Here is a 25,288-nt window from a genome sequence, read left to right as displayed (position 1 = left end):
GGGAACCAAGGCAAAGACCCTGGATCTCAGGGTCCTCTCTGATGGAGATTGCAAGGGGCTCCGCCACCAGGGCGTAGAGGAGCGGAGACAGTGGACAGCCCTGTCTAGTGCCCCTGAATAAGTTAGACGTCTGGGAGGACTTCCGGTTGGGCCACCACCCTACCCCCTGGGTGCCAGATATAATAATTGAACCCACTTGATAAAGTTAGGTCCAAAACCAAAGCTGCGGAGGCATCCCCAAAGATACCGCAACTCCACCGCGTCAAAGGCCTTGGCGGTGTCCAAAGCCACACAGGCTTAGGGCAAGAACTTTAGCCAGAATCTTTATGTCTACCTCAAGGAGTGCATGTTAACTCCTGGGTCTATAACTATGAGTCTATAAGATTCCGGGAGGCCTGGGTCCTTGCCCGGTTTAGGTATGAGGATAATGACCGCCTCGCCCATCGATGGGGGTAAGGTGAAGTTGTTAAATAAATTATTGAAGAGGGACAATAATTTGGGGGCAAGTATCTCGCTGTATTGGGCGTAAAATTCTAAGGGTAACCCATCTGAACCCGAGGCTTTGGATCTGGCGAAGCCCTCAATCGCTGTGGTTATTTCGTCGAGTGTAAGAGGTGCATCTAGCATAGCCATTTGGGTGTCATCTAGCTGTGGAAAGGCGATTCCCGCCAGTAGATCCTCCAATTGAGCTTCAGTGGTGGAATCCTGGGACGTATAAAGTTGTGAAAAGAAGTCCCTAAATTTGGAAGTGACAGTCTGAGGTTCCATAATCTTTTCCCTGTTAGCACCAGTGAGGGAAATTACCGTAGGGGGTCTATCCTCGCTATGTGCTAGATAGGCCAACAGTTTACCCGCTCTCTCCCCATGTTTATACAGTTTTTGTCTGGCAAAGAAAAGATTTTTCCTGGCCGTCTCGTGCTGTAGCTGATTGACCACCCTGGTTTATAACCCGAGTTGGGCAGCCCCAGCAGGAGAGGGGCTCACCATATATCCCTGTTCAGAGGAGTACAGATCCCGCATTGCCCCTTCCAGTGCAGCCGATGAGTCAGCCTTTAGCCTGTTAATACAGGAGGTCAGAGTCAGGCGTGCGTGCAATTTAAAGGCTTCCCATACTATATCTGGGGATGCAGATCCATCATTCTCCGAAAAGTAGGTTCTCCAACTGTTACCAAGCTCGTCATCCTCCGACAGCAGGGTGAGCCAAAACGGATTCAGGCGCCACGTATGGGACAGAGAGGCTAATCCAATATGGGCTATGGTCTGAGAGTAACCTGGGGGCAAATTCAGCTCCCAGTAATCTTGGGGCAAGGGTATTAGAAATACATATAAAGTCTATACGGGACATACAGTTTTGTTCAAAATTATTCAACCCCCCAATGCTGTAAAGGGTTTTAGGGAATTTAGTGTACATTTGTAATTGTATTCAGAATTAAATCCTACAAGGACTTCTCAAAGAACCATATGCAACTAAAATGACATCAATTGGTTTTGTAATACAGTAGTAAATGTTTCTTTTGTGAATTCTTCATTTACACAATTATTCAACCCCTTAAAGACTACCACTCTGAAGAACAGAGGTTCATTGAAGTGTTTTCAATCAGGTATTGAAAACACCTGTGGATGTCAGGGAGCAGCAATAAAGCCTAATAAGCACCAATTAGGCAGCTTTAAAATGACTGTGATACTCAAGTCCTTCTAGGCATTTACTGGTGTGGTTACAAACATGGTGAAGTCAAGAGAATGGTCCAGGAAGAGAAGAGGTGATTTCTCTTCACAGGAAGGGAAATGGCTATAAGAAGATTGCAAAGATGTTAAACATACCAAGAGACACCATAGGAAGCATCATTCGCAAATTCAAGGCAAAGGGCACTGTTGAAACGCTACCTGGTCGTGGCAGAAAGAAGATGCTGACTTTGACTGCTGTGCGCTACCTGAAGGTTAGAGTGGAGAAAAGTCCCCGTGTGACTGCTGAGGAACTGAGAAAAGATTTGTCAGATGTGGGTACTGAAGTTTCTGCTCAGACAATACGGCGCACACTGCGTAATGAAGGCCTCCATGCCAGAACTCCCAGTCGCACCCTCTTGCTGTCTCCAAAGAATAAGAAGAGTCGACTGCAGTATGGCAAAGTCATGTGGACAAACCACAGTAGTTTTGGGATTGTGTTCTGTGGACTGATGAAACAAAATTAGAACTGTTTGGGGGCCCATGGATCAACGCTATGTTTGGAGGAGGAAGAACAAGGCCTATGATGAAAAGAACACATTGTCTACTGTGAAGCATGGCGGGGGGTCAATCATGCTTTGGGGCTGTTTTGCTTCTGCAGGTACAGGGAAGCTTCAGCATGTGCAAGGTACCACAAATTCTCTTCAGTACCAGGAGATATTGGATGACAATGTGATGCAGTCGTCACAAACCTGAGGCTTGGGAGACGTTGGACCTTTCAACAGGACAATGATCCCAAGCATACCTCCAAGTCCACTAGAGCATGGTTGCAGATTAAAGGCTGGAACATTTTGGAGTGGCCATCGCAGTCACCAGACTTAAATCCGATTGAGAACCTCTGGTGGGACTTAAAGAAAGCAGTTGCAGTGCGCAAGCCTAAGAGTGTGACTGAACTGGAGGCTTTTGCCCATGACGAATGGGCGAAGACACCCGTAGATCGCTGCAAGACACTTGTGTCAAGCTATGCTTCACGTATAAAAGCTGTTATAACTGTAAAAGGATGTTGTACTAAGTACTAAGATTGAATGTCACTTGGGGGTTGAATAAAACTGAGAATGATGTGAGCACAGTAAAGACATTTGTGGTTATTTCATTATAAATGTTATGTTATATTTGTCTGACCTACACGTGCCTCTTTGATTTAATTGTAAGCAGGATGACTGAATGATCAAAATCAATGTCAAACTGGGCAAAAACATCTATTTCAGTGGGGGTTGAATAATTTTGAATACAACTGTAGTGTTATGGGTAGCTGAGAAACAAGAGTAAGCTCGGGTGAGCGGAAATTTAAAACGCCAGGTGTCAGTGAGATTAAAGGAAGAGATAAGTCGGGAGAATCTAGTGTGGGTTGGAGCTGTAGTAGGTAATGGTGAGGGTGACAGTTTGTCTAATGTAGGGTTCAGCATAGCGTTAAAATCCCCCAGCCACACCGCCTGAATCGAAGGATGACGAGTCATATATAGCAAGCCTTCTGTAATTATAGTAGAGCTAAATGGTGGAGGTACATAGAATGCCATCAGTAGGAAAGGTTCACCATACAATTTAACCAAGAGAAAAACAAATCGCCCCTGTGGGTCAGACTGGACATCACACAGCTCAAAATGTACCGTCTTGGCAATCAAGACTGAGACTCCGCGAGCAGGGGAGGAGTGGGATAAATGATAGACCCACCCGATCCATGGTCGACGGAGTGCCATCTGGAGCCGACCCTCAACGTGTGTCTCCACCAACACCACAATGTCGGCACGTTGTTTTTTTAAGAAATTAGAAAACCACGGATCTCTTTACCTTGTTCCCAAGCCCACGCACATTGCAAGTGAGCAGTTTTATCGATGCCATAATACAGATATTAAGACATATCGTGGAACAGTAGCATTACATGAATACAAGGTTTGCCATCTATGCAGTATCAATGTTAACATGCACTTTGTTGTATTGCATTCCATCAAGTAAAAACTAACCTCCCCCTCCCCACCCTACATCCTCCCCAACTGATGTAGGTATGTGCCCAAAAAAAAAAAAAAGGGTAACAACCGGTAGCAGGTAAAACCAAAATGTCCTGCTGTTATGTGAAAGATCTGCAGTGATCGGTCCGCACGAAACATGTGGAAAATACAAGGCCCACAAATAAAGAGCATCAGGCTCTTCCTGAACTGTGAACCAGAAGCACAGTGTGGGGGTCGATATTTACCAGGTTTATCTGGGCAAAGTCTAGGCCTAAATTGAAGAGGCGATATCTAACTTTGCCTAAACATTACGGAGGACTGGCTCTCCCCGATACCCGGCACTACTATTCTGCACCTAGAATCCACCTAGGGAGAATAATAGATTGGAACCGGCATGGCAAAAACAAACTGTGGACACAGTTAGAGCAGGCGCAATCTGCCGCCAAGCTAGGAGGGGCCGTTGGTGCCATGATCGACTCCCCCCAGGAATGAAACTACACCCGGTGATAGGCACTACTCTCTGGATAGGCGTCTCCACGTTATTTACAACCACTCTTTCCTCTAGGGCAGTGATATGCAATTAGCGGACCTCCAGATGTTGCAGAACTTCAAGTCCCATGAGGCATAGCAAGACTCTGACAGCCACAAGCATGACACCCAGAGGCAAAGCATGATGGGACTTGTAGTTTTGCAACAGCTGGAGGTCCGCTAATTGCATATCCCTGCTCTAGGGAATCACCCATGTATCCGATACTGGGCAATCCTGCCTTCCCCCCGGGTTGGACGAGGCAGCTTATGAGACGCTTCGGACATCGGGCAGAGATCAGGCCCGCCATTTTCTGACTGACAATCGTTGGCCCTTGGTGGTCACGTTAACGGACGACAGCGGCCAGTTTAGGCTCCCTTACTGGAATGCACTGAGACTGCATCATTTCCTCCACTCAATACCTAACCCAACGCAACACAATCGTGCCTTGACAACGTTTGAGGATTACTGTGGGGGGAGGGTGTGGTGCCCAATGTTCTATCCAAAACTAGGGCTGTCCCAATACCACTTTTTTGGGACTGAGTACAAGTACTGATACTTTCCCCCCCCCCATGTACTCGCTGATACCGATCACTGATACTTTTTTTTTTTAATGTCATGTGACAGTTTTCAAATTTAAGAATGTCTCTTACATTGGTGGTCAGTGGGCACAGGGTATGGTGCACATCAGGGTACTGGGCACAGCAGGGTACTGGGCATGGCAGGACACATGGTACTGGGCACATCAGGGTACTAGGCATGGCAGGGTACTGGGCACATCAGGGTACGAGGCATGGCAGGGCACATGGTACTGGGCACAGCAGGGCACACTTTCCTTTCAGTTCCCTTTTAATGCAGAGTAGTGCAGGAAGCAGCTCACATCTGTAATAAATCCTTACTATCCTCTATCATGTTGCGCTATACCCCGGCGGGCCCCTCCTCTCGTCCATCTCAGATGATGTCACAAGCATACGAGAGGAGGGGAGGGGCCACCGGGAACAGCGCGACATGAGAGAAGACAGTAAGACAGCCGCTTGTTACCCGTCCTGCTATCCGCCCGCCGCTCTCTTGTCAATAGACAAGTATCGGACAGGGCATCGGCAGCATTTGCACGAGTACAAGTACTCGCGCAAATGCTCGGTATCGGTCCCGATACCGATACTAGTATCGGTATCGGGACAACCCTATCCAAAACCTAGTCTATGCTCACCTCCCCTGCGGAACAACCAGAGTTGCAACTTCTACAAAAATGGGAAACAGATTTGCAACGCCCAGAAGCAATCTATTATCGAGTGCGCTCTAAAAACCTTTATCTGCACAAAGATTCAAGAACGTAATTATAAGATTCTGACCCGATGGTACTACACTCCCAGCCGACTACACAAGCTCTTCCCAGCCACCACAGACAGATGCTGGAGATGTCAGATAGGGAGGGGGACGCTCCTCCACCTCTTCTGGTCTTGCCCTCTACTGCAGCAATACTGGACGACAGTCTGCGAGGTCACTCAAAAATTTACAGACCATCAAATCAAAGACGACCCAGCGGCTATTTTGCTCCATGCTACTTCAATACCGGCTCGGAGTTACAAAAAGTCGATTGTGAGACACCTCCTGAATGCAGCCAAGGCCTGCATTCCACATCTATGGAAGAAAACGTATCCTCCGACTACGGGGATGTGGCTGCGTAGGGTGGAGGAGATCAGGAGATTGGAGGATCTAGTCTGTACGGCTCAAAACAAACAGGAACAGCACTCCCGGGCATGGATGCTCTGGACCATGTTCATATACTCTGATGAAGGAGTGGCTTTGTTGAGTGACAGAATATGACAAGTAGGATAGCTGTCACAACCTTTCTGTGTGGTTCAGGTCCCCCCCACCCTCTGTTTATCTTGTCCATTTCCATCTTCTCCTTTCCTTTTGCTTCACTACACTCTTCTTTCTTTATCTTTTGTATGCCCATGTGTCAGGTATAGGGCATCACAGAATGTTGATTGATGTATTGGAGGTCAAGGTCTAGGTGATGTGGCCAGGCCAGGAACTGGGTGGTCGTAGTATAATTAAGCACACCAGGCGTGATTACCGTGAATAGGCACTTTATATAATTGCGAACAGCCTTTCGCACCAATATCACTGTTAAGGTTGCTCCACTTATGTACCTGTGAATGTCAGTTACTGTATTTTGTACTGTAATGTACTCTCTGTACGTTTGTTTTTCATTTCTTTTGGAAAATAATAAAACGTACATTTGAAAAAAAAAATGCAATCCCTGCTGAGCAAGCGTATGTTGACGGGGCGGATCATCACGGGATCTGCCCGTGTGAAAGGACCCTTAATTCTCACTCCATGCACTGGAAACCACATGTTTTCCTGTGCTGGGAATTGCACTTTGCGGTTTCCCTGCAGCTGCGATTAACCTAGCCTAAGTCGTTGATCTGCATCTCACACAGGAACCACACTGCATTAATGTTCAAATCACATGCGATTTAGCCTTGGCTCACACTGTGGTGCGGGGAACCACATGTGATCAGGACAGGAATTGCATCACATTCCTGTTCAAATCACATGCGATTCTTTGCCCATTCATTTGTATGGCTGAAATTGAATCAGCATTTTTTTCTGCACTGGAATCGGATTGTACTGGAAGTCAATCGCACTGTTTTACAAACTGTTTTTGGGGTGTCGTTATCTTAACATTAATACTTGCAGCGGTTTGCACGAATGCAGTGAGATTTTGATGCAGTGCAGGATTTAGGGTTGTCACCTCATCCCTTAAAAACCAAACACATATTAATTGCACAGGTTCTGGAGCCAATTTAATTTAGGCAAGGCACCAAGTGAATTTAATTACCACCTCAATCAGCCACAGAACCTGTGTAATATGAGTTTAGTTTTAAAGGGATGAGGTGGCAGGGAATCGCTGTAAATCCCGCACTGCATAAGTGTGAACTGGGGCTGAGTGCGGCATAATTTGAGCCCATTCATTTAAAAAATGCACATAAAATCGCATCAAAGTTATGCATGCACCAATTTTGGAACCATACTGCAACCTGACCGCATGGTACTTTTGTACTATGTGCCCAGTTGTGGGCAAACACTGTTGTCAGTGTTGCCAACCGTCCGTATTTTTACACACAGTTCCTAAAAATGGGCACTTTTTTTCCCCCGTTCGTAAATGTCCGTAGCGGGAATGTGCCAGTAAAAATAGCCGAGATCGGTTTGGCTTGGAACTGCGCATGGAGATTGGAGGCAGGGGGTGATGGTGGCTGCGGTGGCACCACAGAGGGCGATGGAGGCAAGGGGTGATGGTGGCTGCGGTGGCACCACAGAGGGCGATGGAGGCAGGGGGTGTTAGTGGTAGGGGGTGATTGGAGGCAGGGGTTGTTGGTGGCACCGCAGAGGGGAATGGAGGCAGGGGTCAATGGAGGCAGGGGGTGATTGTGGCACCGCAGAGGGGGATGGTGGCACCGCAGAGGGTGGGTGATGGAGGCAGGGGGTGTTCGTGGCAGGGGGGTGATTGGAGGCAAGGGGTGATGGTGGCACCGCAGAGGGGGGATGGTGGCACCACAGAGCGTGGACGATGGAGGCAGGGAGTGTTGGTGGCACCGCAGAGGGGGATGGAGGCAGGGGACGATTGGAGGCAGGGGGTGATGGTGACAAGGGTTGTTGGTGGCACCGCAGAGGGGGATGGAGGCAGGGGGTGTTTGTGGCAGAGGGGGATGGAGGCAGGGGGTGATGTGACTAAATAATTTGCCCTTATTATATCAAAAATAACAAAGATATGTTTTTTTACCTTAAAGCGGGAGTTCACCCATTTGTAAAAAAAAAAAAATTTCTCCCCTTAGCTTCCTGCTCGTTCGGTCTAGGGGAATCGGCTATTTGTATTAAAATATGAGCAGTACTTACCCGTTTTCGAGCTGCATCTTCTTCCGTCGCTTCCGGGTATGGGTCTTCGGGAGCGGGCGTTCCTTCTTGATTGACAGCCTTCCGAGAGGCTTCCGACGGTCGCATCCATCGTCGGTGCGGCTCTATACTGCGCCTGCGCACCGACGTTCGGCTTCTTTCGGAAAATCGTGACGCGATGGATGCGACCGTCGGAAGCCTCTCGGAAGCCTGTCAATCAAGAAGGAACGCCCATTCCCGAAGCCCATACCCGGAAGCGACGGAGAGGCTGCATCTCGTAAACGGGTAAGTACTGCACATATTTTAAAATAAATAGCCGATTCCCCTAGTAAAAACGAGCAGGAATCTAAGGGGGAAAAGTGCCCTCTAAGGGTGAACCCCCGCTTTAATATCTACTTTAAATCACATTGCTATTTGCCTAGTGTACTTGTTTGTAGCCTAAATACTGAAATTTGCACATAAAAATGTAATTTAGGAACTTTTGTGAAATGTCAGTAAAATCATGGCTGCGCCAGTAAATTTCGGGTGTCGTGCACGTAAATTTCAATCTAGTAGGTTGGCAACACTGGCTGTTAAGATTACACCGACATCCGCTGCAGATCGTTGGAAGTATAAATCAAGGCTTAGGGCCCTTTCACACTATCGGATCCCATTAAGATCCGCTCCTTATATATCTGCTTGCTCAGTGGGGAATCGCTCCGTTGATCACCGCTGAGCCGGCAGATGACAGGGCGGTCCCTGCACCTTGTGCAGGGACAGCCCTGTCAGATTTCCGCTCTCCTCTATGGGGGGGGGGGGGGGCTGATAAACACGGACCGTCTGTCGACTATCACCTGATCCGCTCTGCAGACGGATGGAAAAACTAGGATGAGATCGGGTGTCAGCAGAAGTTTATCCGCTATCCCATAGGGATAAATTAGGGTGTGCAACGAATCATCATTAATCCGTACGGGTGATTAATCATCATTAATCCATAGGAAAGGCCGCGGCGGCGGCCTAGCTCCGGCAGCCTAGGTGAGCTCCCCAGAGCGGCGTGCTGACGGGGGAGATGACGTGGACATTACAGTGGGGGGGGGGGGGGGGTGATGTGGACATTACAGTGGGGACTATATATGGTGGTGATCCGAAAAATGATCCGATCCGTGACTCTGATGCAAGGAGCGATCTGAACCGTGAGTTTTTTGATCCATTGCACCCCTAGGATACATGTATGTGCCTTTTGCATCCGTAAACGGATGGATGAAAAAAACGGACATACGGTCCGATGGCGTGAAAGGGCCCTAAAACTGCAAGATGACTTCTCGAATTTTCAAACCAAAACACTTCACACACAAACCAAGTACAAGTTGATGACGGAAAACACTGGTTAGAAGCTGCCAGTAGATGGCTGTCTTACCCTACCCGGACTCATAATTCAATTATCTAGTATAAAGGCTTGCATATCGGCTATTAATTGTATGGTGTTAAATGACCCAACAGATATTAACAAGCACCTAGAGCTTTTCTTTTTAATAAAATAAGGACTCCACAAAAAATAAAAATAAAAAAGCTGACCCCGACGTGATTCGAACACGCAGCCTTCTGATCTGGAGTCAGACGCGCTACCGTTGCGCCACGAGGTCTGCACTCGATATATTTATATATATGTAGATTTATATATCACTTCGCAAAACCTTTCACCTCAGAAACAATCTCATTAATTTAGCCTAGTAACATACACATGTTTTGTAATGACACTCAACTATTTTAATTTTTTTTTCTTCATTTATATTAACCACCTCAAAAGACCTCCACAAAAATAAAAACACATCCCTTTACCTGGAGCTGCTGGCGCCACTTTCACAAGATACCGTTCTGCCAGGCTTTAAAACTTCACGGTGTCCAAACTACCTGCAAGCCCGTAAACTAGTGAAGAACAGGTACAATGCGCGCTCACGCCTCTGCAATTACTTCTACGCATGTGCGAGACGTATCGCGCGCTCCCGAGTGCTTATGGTGCCGCGAGAGAAAAATCAGCGGTGACGTCACACAAGAGGTCGTTAGGAGATTCAATATGTCGGATTCACTGCTAGGAATAGCTGCTGCGTTGCCCAAGAGCTAGAGACCGTTGTCACTGTAGGTTTAGTGCCTATGTTTTCACATATGAAATGTGCTTTAGGTTTTAAAGAAAGTTCTTGTGTACCAACAAGTTTTATGACAAATTGTATGAATAAAGAGAATACTTCAATATTTGTATATTACAACCTCACTTATGGTTGCATCGATCCATTTAATTTATTTTCCTTTTTTTGCACTTAAGGCCTTGTTTACACAGCTGTCCGAGAAGCAGTAAAAATAGGCGTTAGATTTGCACGGGCCACGCTGCAAACACTATGCAGCCCTGTGTAATGCAGGCAGCTGCGGTATGGTGCTTCAGGCTTTCAAAGGTCAAAATAGGTATCAAGCAAACAACATATCTAACGTAGATTGCTTTTCAGAGGGGATGATAAAACAGCTAACAAGCCTAAGGGCTCATTTGCATTTTAGTGAAAACAAGCACTTGAGCCATGCTTTTACCACCCTGAGGCTGGGTTCACATTATTGCGAATTGGATGCGGTTTTGCCGCATTCAATAAGCATAGCAGGAGATTGTGACCGGCTCTCAATGGAGCCAGTTCACACATCTCCGCAGCAGCTCTGGTGTGAATTGCACAGGGATCCTGTGTTTTTTGGTCTGAATTCAGCCAAAAATTCGGGCTGTAATCGGACCTGAAACGGTGAATGAAGACGCACTAGACTCCTGCTGTGAGCCGCTACGATCTTTAGTGTGACCCCAGCCTCAAATGCTACCCCTTGGTTAAACCTCCATTTTTAAATTGAATTTATAGATAAGCCTATAATAAGGCTTACCTTTATAGGTACAGTCAGGGCCGTCTTAATAGCATTATGGGCCCCTGGGCAAAGTAATGCTCTGGGGCCCCTACAATGACAGTGCAGGTAAACAGACATCAAGTAGATAGGAGGCAGACTGCTTCCCCTGTGTATCTATCACTCTCAGTGCCATCATGGGGCCCCCAATTACGGGGAAGCATGGGCTCAAGGACCAGCTGCTTTGGGGAAAGTGCAGGGGCCCCCCATGCAGCTAGGGCCCCTGGGCAGTGCCCAGGTGTGCCCTCTCATTAAGACAGCCCTGGGTACAGTAAATATCTCCTAAACTTGCACCGTTTAGGAAATATTTACTTTGTACAGCACCGATGAGGTCATCGGCGCATGCGCTGTGAATAAATGGCCCCCATGCCATTTCTTCACGAGTAAATGCCGTGACTGGCGCATCACGTGGCTCTTAGTCCACGGACCCAGAAAGAAGACGTGTGAACATGGATGCGGCCTGCAGTGGGTACAGCACAGGCTTTGTTTGCAGGTAAGTGTCACATAATGTGCTAGTGTTATTGCCCATCAGTGCCATGTATCAATGCCCATCAGTGCCCAGCGGTGCCGCCTATCAATGCCACCCATAAGTACCCATCGTTGCAGCCTTTCAGTTAGGGTTGCCACCTCATCCCTTTAAAAAGGAACACATCTGAATTACACAGGTTCTGTGGCTGATTAAGGAGGTAATTAAACTCACTTGGTGCCTTATCTGCATTAAATTAGCCTCAGAATCTGTGTAATTCAGATGTGTTCCTTTTTAAAGGGATGAGGTGGCAACCCTACTTTCAGTGCCCATCAGTGTCGCCTATCAGTGCCCACTAGTGCCACCCATGAGTGTCCATCAGTGCCGCCTATCAATGCCCATCAGTGCTGCATATCAGTGCCACCCAACAGTGCTGTCTACCAGTGCCCATCAGGGCCGCATATCAGTGCCACCTCATTGGCATAGTTTTTGTAGCTGCTGACTTAGAGTTAAAAGGTGACTAAATAACCAAATTAAATTGGGGGCAGTATCTGTGTCCTTGCAGCGGCTGCATCCTAATTGATATAATCAGGTACTGCCTGCACAGGCATGCATGGAACATCTATGCATCCTCGTGTGGATAAACAGGGCCCTTGGTGGGCATGCTCTTTACTTTTCCCAGTATCTGCAGACTAGTACTCATTCACGCAGTATAAATGTTTTAGCTGCAGCAAGAACCCAACGTATCCAGAGAGTGGCTGCTGCTGAGAACGTACAAAGCAATAAAAGGCTGACAGCGACCGCAGTTGTCTGCCGATGTTTAGATGTAAAGGACAGCCAGCGATTAGCAAAAGAGGAAAGATATGGACAGCCGCACTCCAATTTCTTAAAAAGACGTGCCCTTTATTGGGTAAAGGAAAAATGCACTACAGGTATCAGCACACAGTGGGAAACCTGTAGTGCATTTTTCCTTTACCCAATAAAGGGCACGTCTTTTTAAAAATTGGAGTGCGGCTGTCCATATCTTTCCTCTTTTGCATATCCCGTGCATTGCCTGCACCCATTGGTTTCTGAGTGGACATTGATTGTTCTAGTGTGCTCACCTGGAGCGGCAGCCTTCCTACAGCCAGCGATTAGTTGAGGTTGGGGAAAGCCCTGAAGTGCCCTTGAGCCCTGGTTCACACTGGGTACGATTTGGAACGATTTGAGATGCGATTTGACATGTCAAATCGCATCTCAAATCGGCGGCAATTGTCGGCAATGGCACTGTCCTAATCAGTGCGACGCCGCATCTGCGATTTCAAAAAGTAGTTCCTGTACTACTTTTTGCGATTTCCGGCCGCGATTTACATTAAATTGCGACCGAAATCGCGGAAAAATCGCAGCCGCGAAATCGCGGTAAAATCGCGCATTTTACCGCGATTTTGAATTCGCAGCAGTGTGAACCTAGGCTTAAAGGATTGATTTGCCTTTACCAAAAAACTGCCTATGCAGGTAAATGGTGGCTGTAGATAAAAAAATACAACTGTGCAGCTATGACTAAAGTTAAATAATGCCTTTGGTATAGGTGTATGCCATTAAGTACCTCCCAAAGCCTGGCCTATAAACTAGGGTGACCAGACATCCCCGGTTTCCAGGGACAGTCCCAGGATTGAGGACACTGTCCCCGGACCAAGTCTGTCCCCAGTTTTGTCGCCGGATTAGATTTGAACAGGGGCTGGGACAATTTCAAGGACAGCCAGTGCAGAATTAATTAAAAAAATCTGAATTACACCCCCCGCTCTTACTAGCTTAGGGTGGTCTATTTTTTTCCATTATCTATGCCACTTTCTGATGATCATGTGCTCGTCAGAGTTTCGGGTGCATGCCCATCCAGCTTCACTTGCATGTTCTTCTGCCTTGGCTCAAGTCCCGGCCAGCCACCTGCCTGCTTATCTCTTTGCCTTCCCTGGCGTAGTGATCTTCCTCTGCTCCCCACCCAGTAGTAGCTGGGGCCCGGAGAGTAAGACTTGAGGGGCTGTGAGGCGGGCAGCGATGGGCAGAGAGTCACTGATTGTAAAAAAAAAATATGTAACCGGATTTCATTTTAAAAATCTGGACACCTTACTATGAACTCCCAGAGAAGGCATCATCCTGTCCTGCTTGTTGCTAGGACATTGCTAAGACATTCCCAGCCAATTTAAATTCCCTTATATGCACTCTCCCCTGTTGCAATAGCAATGCTGAGTTGGAGAAGATAGTGGACAACGCATGTGCAGGGGTTTAAGGGCTTGCTCCTGTGATTATGGGGATTATCCGTAAAGGCTGAAAGTGTCTTAAAGCGGATCTCCCACGCAAAAACGATTTTTTTTAAAGGGCTATTTAAATGGTTAATGGCAGTGATTTTCTAAACTCACGGTTTTGGTGTCCCACGGCCGCTCCGCTGTCATTATGTGTGCAATATATACTTATATTGTACGTTCTGTTCCGTTTCCATTTTAACTGTGGCCACAAGCAGGCACTTCCTTGTTCCGGTGGATGCTGATGTCCCAGCATCCACCGCTCGATCTCGCATGCGCACTCGCAACGGCGGAGTAGCGGCTTGAGCGTCTGTGTTGCCATGACAACGGCAAGCGTAGGAATTAAAAGTTACCGCCCCGTTGTGACACAGCCTCCTCAAACACAGCCTCAGAACACTAGACCGGACTAGCAGTGCAAGGTACTTACTCTGCATTCGCAGAGGCGCGTCATTTCCTGGTCCCCGAAATCACACGATGTTTCCTCTAACAGGTCAGAATATGATCACAAGGGAGCTATGACACAAGCTTCCAGAACACACTGCGCGGTCCAGGAAATAAAGAAATGCCCGAGAAAAAACAGAAGTCAGCTGACCGGAAAGGCAAACTAATATATCTGGTACTCCCACTTCCTCCAGGTACAGGGGGTAGCGATGGGGACCTCATGTGCCCCATCATATGCCAACCTGTACCTGGGGGAGTGGGAAAAATTATTCCTGACCAGTAATCCGGTAGAACCATTTATCCATCTTGTATCTGGATGGTTCAGATATATTGACGATGTCCTTATGATCTGGGAGGGATCGACCGAGGAGCTCGAGTCATTCATGTCTATCATGAACTGCAACGAGCTGAACTTAAAGTTCACAATGTCCTCCAGCGATTCCCAAATCCCCTTTCTTGATGTTACCCTACTCAAAAACCCTGATGGGTACATATCAACAGGGCTCTACAGAAAACCCACGGCGGGTAATACAATATTGCACGCTTCTAGTGCACACCCCACATCTTTGATAGGATCAATACCCTATAGTCAATATCTACGCCTAAGACGCAATTGTTCTACCCAGGAATCCTTCCTACGGGAAGCAGCCGGACTACGTGACAGATTACTACATAGAGGGTACTCGAAAAAAATCCTCAAAAGATCATTTCAACGGGCCAATGGACAAATCAGGTCACACCTATTAGTACAATCAGGCAAGAAGTCCCCTGTTGGTAGTGATACTACCAGACTTATCACTAAGTACCATACTCAACATCAAAAAACGAGAGGAATCCTCAAACAATTCTGGCACCTACTCTCTTTTGACCCTCAACTCGGTCCCTTTGTACCAAAAGAGCCAGCGATAACTTACCGACGGGCATGCTCACTCAAAGACCACTTAGTGGCCAGTGAGTTCAAGGACAACTTCAGGAAAGACCCTTGCAAAAGGAAGGGTACCTTCACCTGCGGGGGTTGCTCCATCTGTCGATACATCAATATAGAGCGTGATATTGTACTACCCAACGGTCGGCCTTACAGACCGAGACACTTTGCCAATTGCAAGACATTTGGCGTAATATACTTACTCACCTGTCAATGTAAGAGGTTCTACGTGGGTAAAACCAAATTACCATTCTTTAAGCGAGCTTCCCGGCATTTACATGCCATGCGTTCGGCCAACCCAGACTTACCACTAGGGCGCCACATCTTGTCTCAACATAATGGACTTTTCTCAGGGGTTAAATTTTTAATCCTCGATAGGATCCATCCAAGCCCCAGAGGTGGGGATTGGAATAAGATCCTCTTGCAGCATGAAACTCGGTGGATTGCCGAATTAGAGGCCAATCTTCCACCGGGCCTCAATGAGCAGATCAGCTTTAGGCCTTTTTTGGAAGGTTTCTCCTCCGGGGGTTGTGAAAAAGAATGACCAAGACCACTCTATATTTCGAGGACCTTATGTCACCGATTGTCTCCTTTCATTACCCCCTTCTCCACTCTGTCATTTGCCCATGTCAGTAATACATACTGGATTTTCCCTGTATTTATCACCATGCCCATTCACCCCTCAGTACACCCCCTGGGGATTCGCGTTCGAAGCGCATTTTGGCTTGACTGGCATCTCCCTTATTGTCACTCCTTAGCTGGGCGCACGTAAGCCGTCTGTCCTCCTTCCATGGGAGACGGCTTTTTTGACCTGGTCCCCATGCACCTTTTGGTGTCTTTGACCATGGGTCTATACCTGCGCCTATAACAGGGGCAGGGATCACACAGTGGACATTTTTCGTGCCCCTGTTTTTTCCTTTTTGCACCTGGACCTTTTGGCCCACGTGTCCCCATTCTTGCATAATTATAATATCCTTTTAATACAACATCTTCTTAGATTGCTGTCCCTTTAATTTTATGGCTGAGCATACCTGTACATAAAGATACTGTATATACAAACCCCTGCTTGCATTGAGCAGCAACCGTGTTTACAAATCACTCTATAACAAAAACATTTATTTGCATCTTGCATTTCCAATCCTTCTTACTACTTTTTCCCTAGCTGACCCTTTTTATACCCTTCTCCTCCTGTACTAGTAATGGTCATGCCCCCTTTATTATACGTTTCTTATTCTCCAACATGCAACCAACTATTCTGCATATTCTCCACCCCCGTGTCAGGTGATCTTCCTGGTCACTTGCCATGTTTTTTTTTTTTTTTTCTCCCTGCACGTCATTAGTGCGGGCTCCCACATGATGAGAGCAGGGCTTACCTGTCCCTCCCCTCTCCCCACTTGGAGGCAACGCCCCCTTTTCCACACTGACCCATAGCAACGCAGGCTCCTTTACAGACCCCTCCCACCTTACTCCTCCCCCTCTCCTATTTAAAAGCCAAGCAGCCCCACAATGTCAGACATTGCTGGATGGCTGCAGCAGCTGTACACACGCTACACTGCTTGTGTTTTCTTCCCATGTAAGTACTTTGTCCCTTCATGTTTCCCACCCTGACCCCCATACTATTGCTTTACATGCCATTTCCTATACTCTGTACATCTCTAAACTGGGATTTATTTCTTTCATTTATTTTTTAGCTTCCGATCCCTCTACTGACCTCTCTGGCCACTTTTTGTCATTACAGGTATGTCTCTAGCCTCATATATAAAATCTTGGTTCAGCTTTCTTTTTTGCGATCCTTTTTTGCGTTCTTTTTCGTTTTTGTTGCCTGCGGCACCGTTGATATTATCCTGTCCTCTTATTTATATTTTGGACAGGTAAAAATATATATATATACAATCAATAAACTTTTACGCTGTGACACTTCGGGCCAAAGGTCTTGCTACGCTGTGATTGATATTAGATGCCAGTCCTCACTCCGCTCCTTACCATCTGAGGCTTGCCATGCGTCCCGATTGCGGTGTCCTTTTAAGGGGTGTGCTGAGCCGTTGAAACTTCTCGGGTGGTATGATTTTTTCTTATCTGTACCAGTTTAATGTTTTTCATCTGTATGTTATTATTTTCAACACATTGTCATTTATTTGTTTTCTAGAAAAGTTGTCTGTTACACTTTCTGACTCCACACATACTTCGGTCCCTGAAGAAGGAAACCCGAAACGCGTTGGGCCCAGTATTTATATTGTGGACTCTTCACCTTTTTTCCAATACACCCCATTAATGAGTTGTTTTTAAACCTTTGTACTATATACGTTTACTGAACGTTGTTTGATACCGTCCTGTTATTATTAAACTATTATATATTTTGTATCTACCATGACTACTTGTACTACTGTTGCCTAAAAAGCCCCACCCTGGGGGATCCTCCATTTTTTTCAATATATCTGGTACTGTACATTTTTAATAAACAAAAATATCTGTTTGGGCATTGTTTTGTAGCAGCAGTAATATTACGATTATCTTTAAATTCGGGTGGAGCTCCGCTTTAACAATGTCCTAGCAACAAGGCAGGATCTCATCTCGGAGTTCTTCAGTCAGGATTCAGGAGGCATGCAAATAGTCTACACCACAGGTGTCAAACACGAGGCCCGTGGGCCGAATCCGGCCCTCCAGGCCATTTCATGTGGCCCTCGCACCTCTCCTGCAGCTGCATGAGAGCTCCAGCCCTCCTCTAGTCCTCCTCCAGACCCTTAGTTTCTGCTTTCAAGCAATGCATCCAGCTTCTTCCCAGCAGCAGCATAAGGTTAGGGGGGGTGCACTGTAATGTAAGGCAGAGTGGGGGACTCAACCTCTGATCGTGGGGTGGCTTCTGACATCTAATTTTACAGGAGATGCGCTCGACATCTAATTTTACAGATACAACAGGCCCTTTTGAGGGCAATCAAAATGCTGATGCGGCCCGTGATGAAATGTAGTTTGACACCCCTGTCCTACACCTATAGCAAGGGTATTGTTCCAGTGGCGGATGGTGCTCAAAATTTTTTTGGGGACGCAAACGGAAAAAAAAAATTGCAGCGTCACTGTGCCCATCAAATGCAGCCACTGTGCCATCAATTGTCACCACTGTGCCATGCCATCAAATGCAGTCACTGTGCCATGCCATCAAATGCAGCCACTGTGCCATCAATTCGCACCACTGTGCCATGCCATCAAATGCAGCTACTGTGCCATGCCATCAAACGCAGCTACTGTGCCATCAATTGTCACCACTGTTCCATGCCATCAAATGCAGTCACTATGCCATGCCATCAATTCGCACCACTGTGCCATGTCATCAAACGCAGCCACTGTGCCATCAATTGTCACCACTGTGCCAATTGTCACCACTGTGCCCTTTAATTGTCGACACTGTGCCCATTGTCGCCACTGTGCCCATTGATGTCACTGTGCCCTTTAATTGCCACCACTGTGTCCATTGTCACCACTGTGCCCATTGTCACCACTGTGCCAATTGTCCCTACTGTGCCATCAAATGCAGTCACTGTGCCATGCCATCAAACGCAGCCACTGTGCCATAAATTCGCACCACTGTGCCATGCCATCAAATGCAGCCACTGTGCCATGCCATCAAACGCAGCCACTGTGCCATGAATTGTCACCACTGTTCCATGCCATCAAATGCAGTCACTATGCCATGCCATCAAACGCAGCCACTGTGCCATCAATTCGCACCACTGTGCCATGTCATAAAACGCAGCCACTGTGCCATCAATTGTCACCACTGTGCCATGCCATCAAACGCAGCCACTGTGCCCATCAATTGTCGCCACTGTACGTTCCCCCCGTACGTTCCCTGGAACTTATGGGGGGTGCTCTGGCTCTGGCTCTGGTAGGCACTTCTGCACAGCCAACCAGCTGAACTTTACCTTTAACCACTACCCGACGGCCGTACGACTTTATACGGCCGCGGGGTGGTTGTGAATCTCTAACAGGCCGTAAAAAGACAGCCTGCGCGCGCATCCAGCGGCGCGGGCACGCGCGCGTGCTCGCCGCATCGCTGAGATGCCGATGCGAGTGCCTGGCGGCCGTGATGTCCGCCAGGGACTCTGGATCGGCGGCTACAGGGACAAGACGTGGAGCTCTGTGTGTAAACACAGAGATCCATGTCCTGTCAGGGGAGAGAGGACGCCGATCTGTGTCCCTTGTACATAGGGACATAGATCGGTCACCTCCCCCAGTCACCCCCCCCTCCACCTACAGTTAGAACACAATTTAGGGTACACATTTAACCCCTTCCTCACCCCCTAGTGTTAACCCCTTCAATGCCAGTCACATTTATACAGTAATTAGTGCATATTTATAGCACTGATCGCTGTATAAATGTGAATGGCGCCAAAAATGTGTCAAAAGTGTCCGATGTGTCCGCCGTAATGTCGCAGTCACGAAAAAAATGCTGATCGCCGCCATTAGTAGTAAAAAAAAATAATAAAAAATAATAATAATTCTGTCCCCTATTTTGTAAGCGCAATAACTTTTGCGCAAACCAGACGCTTCTTGAATTTTTTTTTATTTTTTTTCCCCAAAAATATGTAGAAGAATACGTATCGCCTAGACTGAGAAAAAAAAAATAAAAATAAAAAAATTGGGCTATTTATTATAGCAACAAGTAAAAAATATTGTTTTTTTTTCTAAATTGTCGCTCTATTTTTGTTTATAGCGCAAAAAATAAAAACCGCAGAGGCGATCAAATACCACCAAAAGAAAGCTCTATTTGTGGGGAAAAAAGGACGTCCTTCCTGACCAGGTGAAATTTCACCTGGTCAGGAAGGGGTATATGTGCCCAGTAAGGAAGTGGTTAAAGGTTAAGTTCACCTTTATGAAAAAACTGCGTATGCAGATAAGGCTATACTCCCTGGGCATTGCCAGGATGTTGCTAAATGAGGCCTAAATTGTTACTGCTCACCAGGGCCGCCATCAGGGGGGTACATGCAGTACACCTGTAAGGGGCCCGAAGGTCCCCAGGGGCCCGGATGTCAACCCCCTTTAAAAAAAAAAAAAAAAACATTATTTTTTTTTTTTTTTTTTTTTTTTAGGGGTCCGGAGGTCCCCAGGGGCCCAGAGGCCCACAGGGCCCCATATGGAAACTCCCCCTTTTTTTATTATTTTTTTATAAAAAATATATATATATATTTTTTAAATATATTTTTATTTTATTTTTTATTAAAGGGCCAATTTTTTTATTTTTTTTAGAGGTCCAGAGGTCCCCAGGAGCCCGAAGGCCCCCAGGGCCCCGGATGGCAACCCCCCTTTTTTTTATATAAAAAAAAAATTCTAATATATATTTTTATTTTATTTTTTATTAAAGGGCCATTTTTTTAGGGGTACGGGGGGCCTGGAGATCCCCAGGGCCCAGGATGACAACCCCCCTTTTTTTTATAAAAAAATAAGTATTTTTTTATAGATCTTTTTATTTTATTTATATATATATATATATTTATATATATATATATATATTTATTATTATTATTATTATTATTATTATTATTATTATTATAGGGCCCAGAGGTCCCCAGGGCCCCGGATGGCAACCCCCCTTTTTTTTAATAAAAAAAAAAAAAATTATATTATTTTATTTCTTTTTTTTTCTTTATATATATATATACATATATATATATATATATATATATATATATATATATATATATATATATATATATATATATATTTATATATATATATATATATATATATATATATATATATTTTTTATTAAAGGGCTCAGAGGTCCCCAGGGCCCCATGTGGAAAACCCCCTTTTTTTATTTTTTATAAATGTTTATTTTATTTTTTTATTATTAAAGGGCCCAGAGGTCCCCAGGGCCCTGGATGGCAACCCCCTTTTTTTTTTTATAAATGTTTATTTTATTTTTTTATATATATTTCTTTTTTTATTAAAGGGCCCAGAGGTCCCGGATGGCAACCCCCCTTTTTTCTAATTTATTTTTATAAAAAAATAAAAATCTGAGGTCCCCAGGGCCCCGGATGGCTACCCCACTTTTTTATATATATTTTTCTTTATTTCTTCTTTTTTTTGTAAAGGGCCCCCCACGCTTCTCAATTCGCACCAGCCCCCCCCCGCTTCTCAATTTCAGGCGGCACCCCCCCCGGTTCTCTGCTCCAGGGGGCCCATGCCTGAAGCTGTGTAAGGGGCCCCATATTTCCTGATGGCTGCCCTGCTGCTCACCCCCACAGGAGTGCGCACTCAAATTCTGAGCTCAGGAGAGAAAGAGCATGTGGGTGGGTTTGAATCAGAAAAAAAGCTCACTCCTGTGATGTTCTGAGGGTGATGTTTTAACACCAAGTATAGGCAGACAGCAAGAGCTTGAACATAAGCCTGGTGTTTATTCAGCAGGATCCATCTTACAACTTAGGGCCCTTTCACATGTGCGGACCGTTCGTCCGTTTTTTCATTCGTCCGTTTACAGATTAAAACGGACTACAAAAAAAAAAGAAAAAATAAAAAAGAGAAAAAAAAAAAAAAAAACGGACTACAATGCTTTCCTATGGGTTAGCGGATGAGCATCCGCTAACGTCCGTTAACATCTGTTTCCATTAGGCCCCTTTCACATGTGCGGACCGTATGTCCGCATTTTCATCCATTCGTTGCGGATGAAAACGGGACATACATTGGTCCCTATGTGATTGCGGGTGTCAGCGGATGACCATCCGCTGACACCCGTAATCACCCGCTCAGGGCCGGACTGGCCAACCGGGAAACCGGGAAAATTCCCGGTAGGCCGCCTGCTTTTGCCTGCTGTCACTGCCTCAGTCTGCCTGTCAGTCAAATATAATCAGCGGCGGGCCACAGCCGCGATCGCCGCGGCCGCCGCTCTTTTCAATTGTGCAGGGGTGACGGCTGCACTGAGTTCCCTGGGGCTGCTTTTGCATACCTGCAGATTGCGGTAGTTAAAAGCAGCCGCAGGCCGGTGGGTTGCGGCCGCCATGCTCGCCGCCGCACTTGCCGTCTTGAACTAGTCCTGACGTTTTGTTTCTCCTGCTCGGCTCCTCCCCTTAGACACATGATCAGTGATGCTGCTCACTGATTAGCTAGGTAGCTTACCTAGCTAATCAGTGAGCAGCATCACTGATCATGTGTCTAAGGGGAGGAGCCGAGCAAGAGAAACAAAACGTCAGGACTAGTTCCATCATCCTGTGCGGCGCCAAAACCGCCTACAATGTCTCTACACGGTCACGAGTGAGGGGAGAGCCGCAGAGGAGAAGAGAATGCCCCCACTGCCCCAGTCGCCACCCTGCCTTGGAGCACAAGGTGAAAAAAAAAACATTTTAATGCAATTTATATAACGAATCTCTCTCTTTCCATATCTGCACCCTCACGCCCCCCCCCCTTCTCTCTCTGTCACCTACCTTTGGTGCCCCTGCAATAAAATTGAAATCTGTATAATAATCTCAGGGGGGGGGGGGGGTGCACCGTGCAATGCCTCGTGAGAGAGATTATTATACAGGTTTAGGTTACAATTTGCACCCCCCCTCTCTGTCACCTTTGCTGCCCCTGAAAATTGTAATAAAAAAAAAAGCCAAAAACGCCCAAAAAATTCCCACCTGTCCTCCTGCTGCTGCCTCCTGCACTATAGCCCCGGCGGTACGGCACTTTACCTGAAAAATTTGGTTACTTAGCCGTTGACAGTATGGAGGAGTGTGACAGGCACCCCCCATGCTCATTTACGAGTGTGACCGGCCACTCTGCCAGATTGTCATTTGTTTGACTGGAGGAGGCTCCACCTAAAGCTCCACCTACCCTCCTCTGCGCTCTTCTTTAATCTTTTCCCCGAGTGAGCGGTGAGTGCCGCCACCCATCACGTGAGGTTGTTTCTTAGGCTACTTTCACACTGGGGCGTTGTGCCGTCGGCAGTAAAGTGTCAGTATTTTAGCAGCGCTTTACTGTCATTTTTGCGGCGCTATTCAGCCGCTAGCTGGGCGCCTCATAGACTTTTTTGAGCGTCGTGCCAGCACAATGCTAGCGGCCCAAAAGGATAAAAAAAACGGCCGCAAAGCGCCGCTGCAGCAGCGCTTTGCTGGCGGTTCAGCGCCGCTGCCCATTGATTTCAATGGGCAGGGGCGCTTTAGAAGCAGTGTATACACCGTTCCTACAGGGCCTTAAAGATGCGGCTAGCTGGAGTTTTTTGAGCATCCTGCCAGCGCACCGCTCCAGTGTGAAAGCTTTTGCATTGGAGTGAGAAGAGAGGCTCTTTCAGGGCATTTTGAAGGCGCTATTTTGTAGCGCCTGCAAAGCACCTCAGTGTGAAAGTAGTCTAAGACCCCTTTCACACTGAGGCTCTTTGCAGGCGCTATACCGCAAAAAATAGCGTCTGCAGAGCGCCCTGAAAGAGTGGTTTCATTCACTCCAGTGTGAAAGCCCAAGTACTTTCACACTGGAGCGGTGCGCTGGCAGGACATTAAAAAATTTCCTGCAAGCAGCATCTTTGAGGCGCAGTAGGAGCGGCTCCTAAAGCGCCCCTGCCCATTGGAATCAAAGCGACACTTTGCGGCCATTAAAAGCACCCCGCTAGCGGCTGAATAGTGCCGCTAAAAATAGCAGCGCTTTACTGCCGATGCCCCCACCGCCCCAGTGTGAAAGAGGCCTTAAAGTCATCATCATGTGTGATTGTGCGTGTGTGCTAAGCAGACAGGGCCGCTGGTGATCCTACTCCCTCTCTCCCCCTGTACAGTGTCAGAGGCACTGGCGCAGCATTGGCAGAGGACTGTATCCATTACAAGGAAACACCCCTGCACTGCTGCGTGTCCCTGACCATCACAGTGCCACTGCCAGTGAGTGTGACCTGTACGTGTTCCACTGCGTGCAGTTACTGTCTGATGTTCCATTCCACTCTGCCTTTCTGCCCAGTGCTGTGCCCATGATACACCACACGATTCCTCTGCATTTATGGGTGCTGATATTGCCACATTTATGGGTGCTGTTACCACATTTATGGGTGCTGATATTACTGCATTTATGGGTGCTGATATTACTGCATTTATGGGTGCTGATGTTACTGCATTTATGGGTGCTGATATTACTGCATTTATGGGTGCTGTTACCACATATATGGGTGCTGATATTACTGCATTTATGGGTGCTGTTACCACATTTATGGGTGCTGTTACCACATTTAAGGGTACTGATATTACTGCATTTATGGGTGCTGTTACCACATTTATGGGTGCTGATATTACTGCATTGATGGGTGCTGTTACCACATTTATGGGTGCTGTTACCACATTTATGGGTGCTGTTACCACATTTATGGGTGCTATTACCACATTTATGGGTGCTGTTACCACATTTAAGGGTGCTGATATTGCTGAATTTAAGGGTGCTGATATTGCTGAATTTGAGGGTGCTGATATTTCTGCATTTATGGGTGCTGGTAAGGCCATATTTATGGGTAATTTGTAAGGCCGCTTTTATGGGTGCTGATATTACTGCAATCTTGGGTGCTGATATTACTGCAATCTTGGGTGTTTTTTTTGTTAAGGTTATCTGAAAGATGGGTTTCAAATGTTTTGACAGGGGCGCAGTTTCAGTGCTTGCCATAGGAGCCATTTTCACTAGAAATGCCTCTGCTCTCGCCGTTGCTCTCTCTCTCTCTCTCATCATTGCACCCCTCTCTCTCACCATTGCAGCCTGGCCCCTCTCTGGCTCTCTCATGGATTTCTCTTTTTTTTGGGCTGGTATATTAATGCTGTGGGGCTGGTATGAAATTATTTCCAGGGCTGGTTTTCATTCCCAGTCCGGCCCTGCACCCGCCTCCGCAATGACCCGATTTTTCGGACGGAAGAAAATCCTATTTTTCTTCCGTCTGGCGGATCGGATCGGGTGAACATGGACATAGGGGAGAGCGGAGGAAAGACAGGGCGGTCCCTGCACAGTGTGCGGGGACCGCCCTGTCAGCCGACGGCTCAGCTGGGATTTTACGGAGGATCTCCGCTAAGCTTTACGGACACACGGAGGCAGATCATTACTGATACGCCCCGTGTGAAAGGGCCCTTAAGCTCCGTTTTTTTGAACGGAAGAAAACCCTATTTTTCTTCCGTAAAGAAAACGGAACGGACGAAAAACGGATGTTAGCGGACAATCCGTTAACATCCGATCCGCTGACATCAGTTT

The 25,288-nt window shown here is 46.8% G+C and overlaps 1 protein-coding gene, 1 long non-coding RNA gene and 1 other non-coding gene across 8 annotated transcripts in view; 1 reads left to right on the top strand and 2 right to left on the bottom strand.

The window, feature by feature from the left end:
- LEMD1 (LEM domain containing 1) overlaps positions 1 to 10,096 on the bottom strand; it is a 376,965-nt gene extending 366,869 nt beyond the window's left edge. For 2 of the 6 annotated variants that reach the window (XM_040337551.1, XM_040337548.1), the window contains exon 1: positions 9,913 to 10,096. The gene's annotated coding sequence lies outside the window, so the exon portion shown is untranslated. The remainder of the gene's footprint in view (positions 1 to 9,912) is intronic. The other 4 variants (XM_040337546.1, XM_040337545.1, XM_040337550.1 and 1 more) reach the window with 2 other exon arrangements.
- TRNAW-CCA lies at positions 9,645 to 9,716 on the bottom strand. Its single transcript has one exon. It is a non-coding gene; the product is annotated as a tRNA-Trp (tRNA).
- Positions 10,097 to 16,424: 6,328 nt separating the features above from the next.
- LOC120927110 lies at positions 16,425 to 17,478 on the top strand. The gene is made up of 3 exons (XR_005747034.1): positions 16,425 to 16,685; positions 16,804 to 16,850; positions 16,984 to 17,478. It is a non-coding gene; the product is annotated as an uncharacterized LOC120927110 (long non-coding RNA).
- Positions 17,479 to 25,288: the final 7,810 nt, after the last annotated feature.

The sequence above is a fragment of the Rana temporaria genome, chromosome 2 (assembly GCF_905171775.1).
Source record: "Rana temporaria chromosome 2, aRanTem1.1, whole genome shotgun sequence".
Lineage (NCBI taxonomy): Eukaryota > Metazoa > Chordata > Amphibia > Anura > Ranidae > Rana > Rana temporaria.
This window is presented reverse-complemented; position numbering and strand designations above follow the sequence as displayed.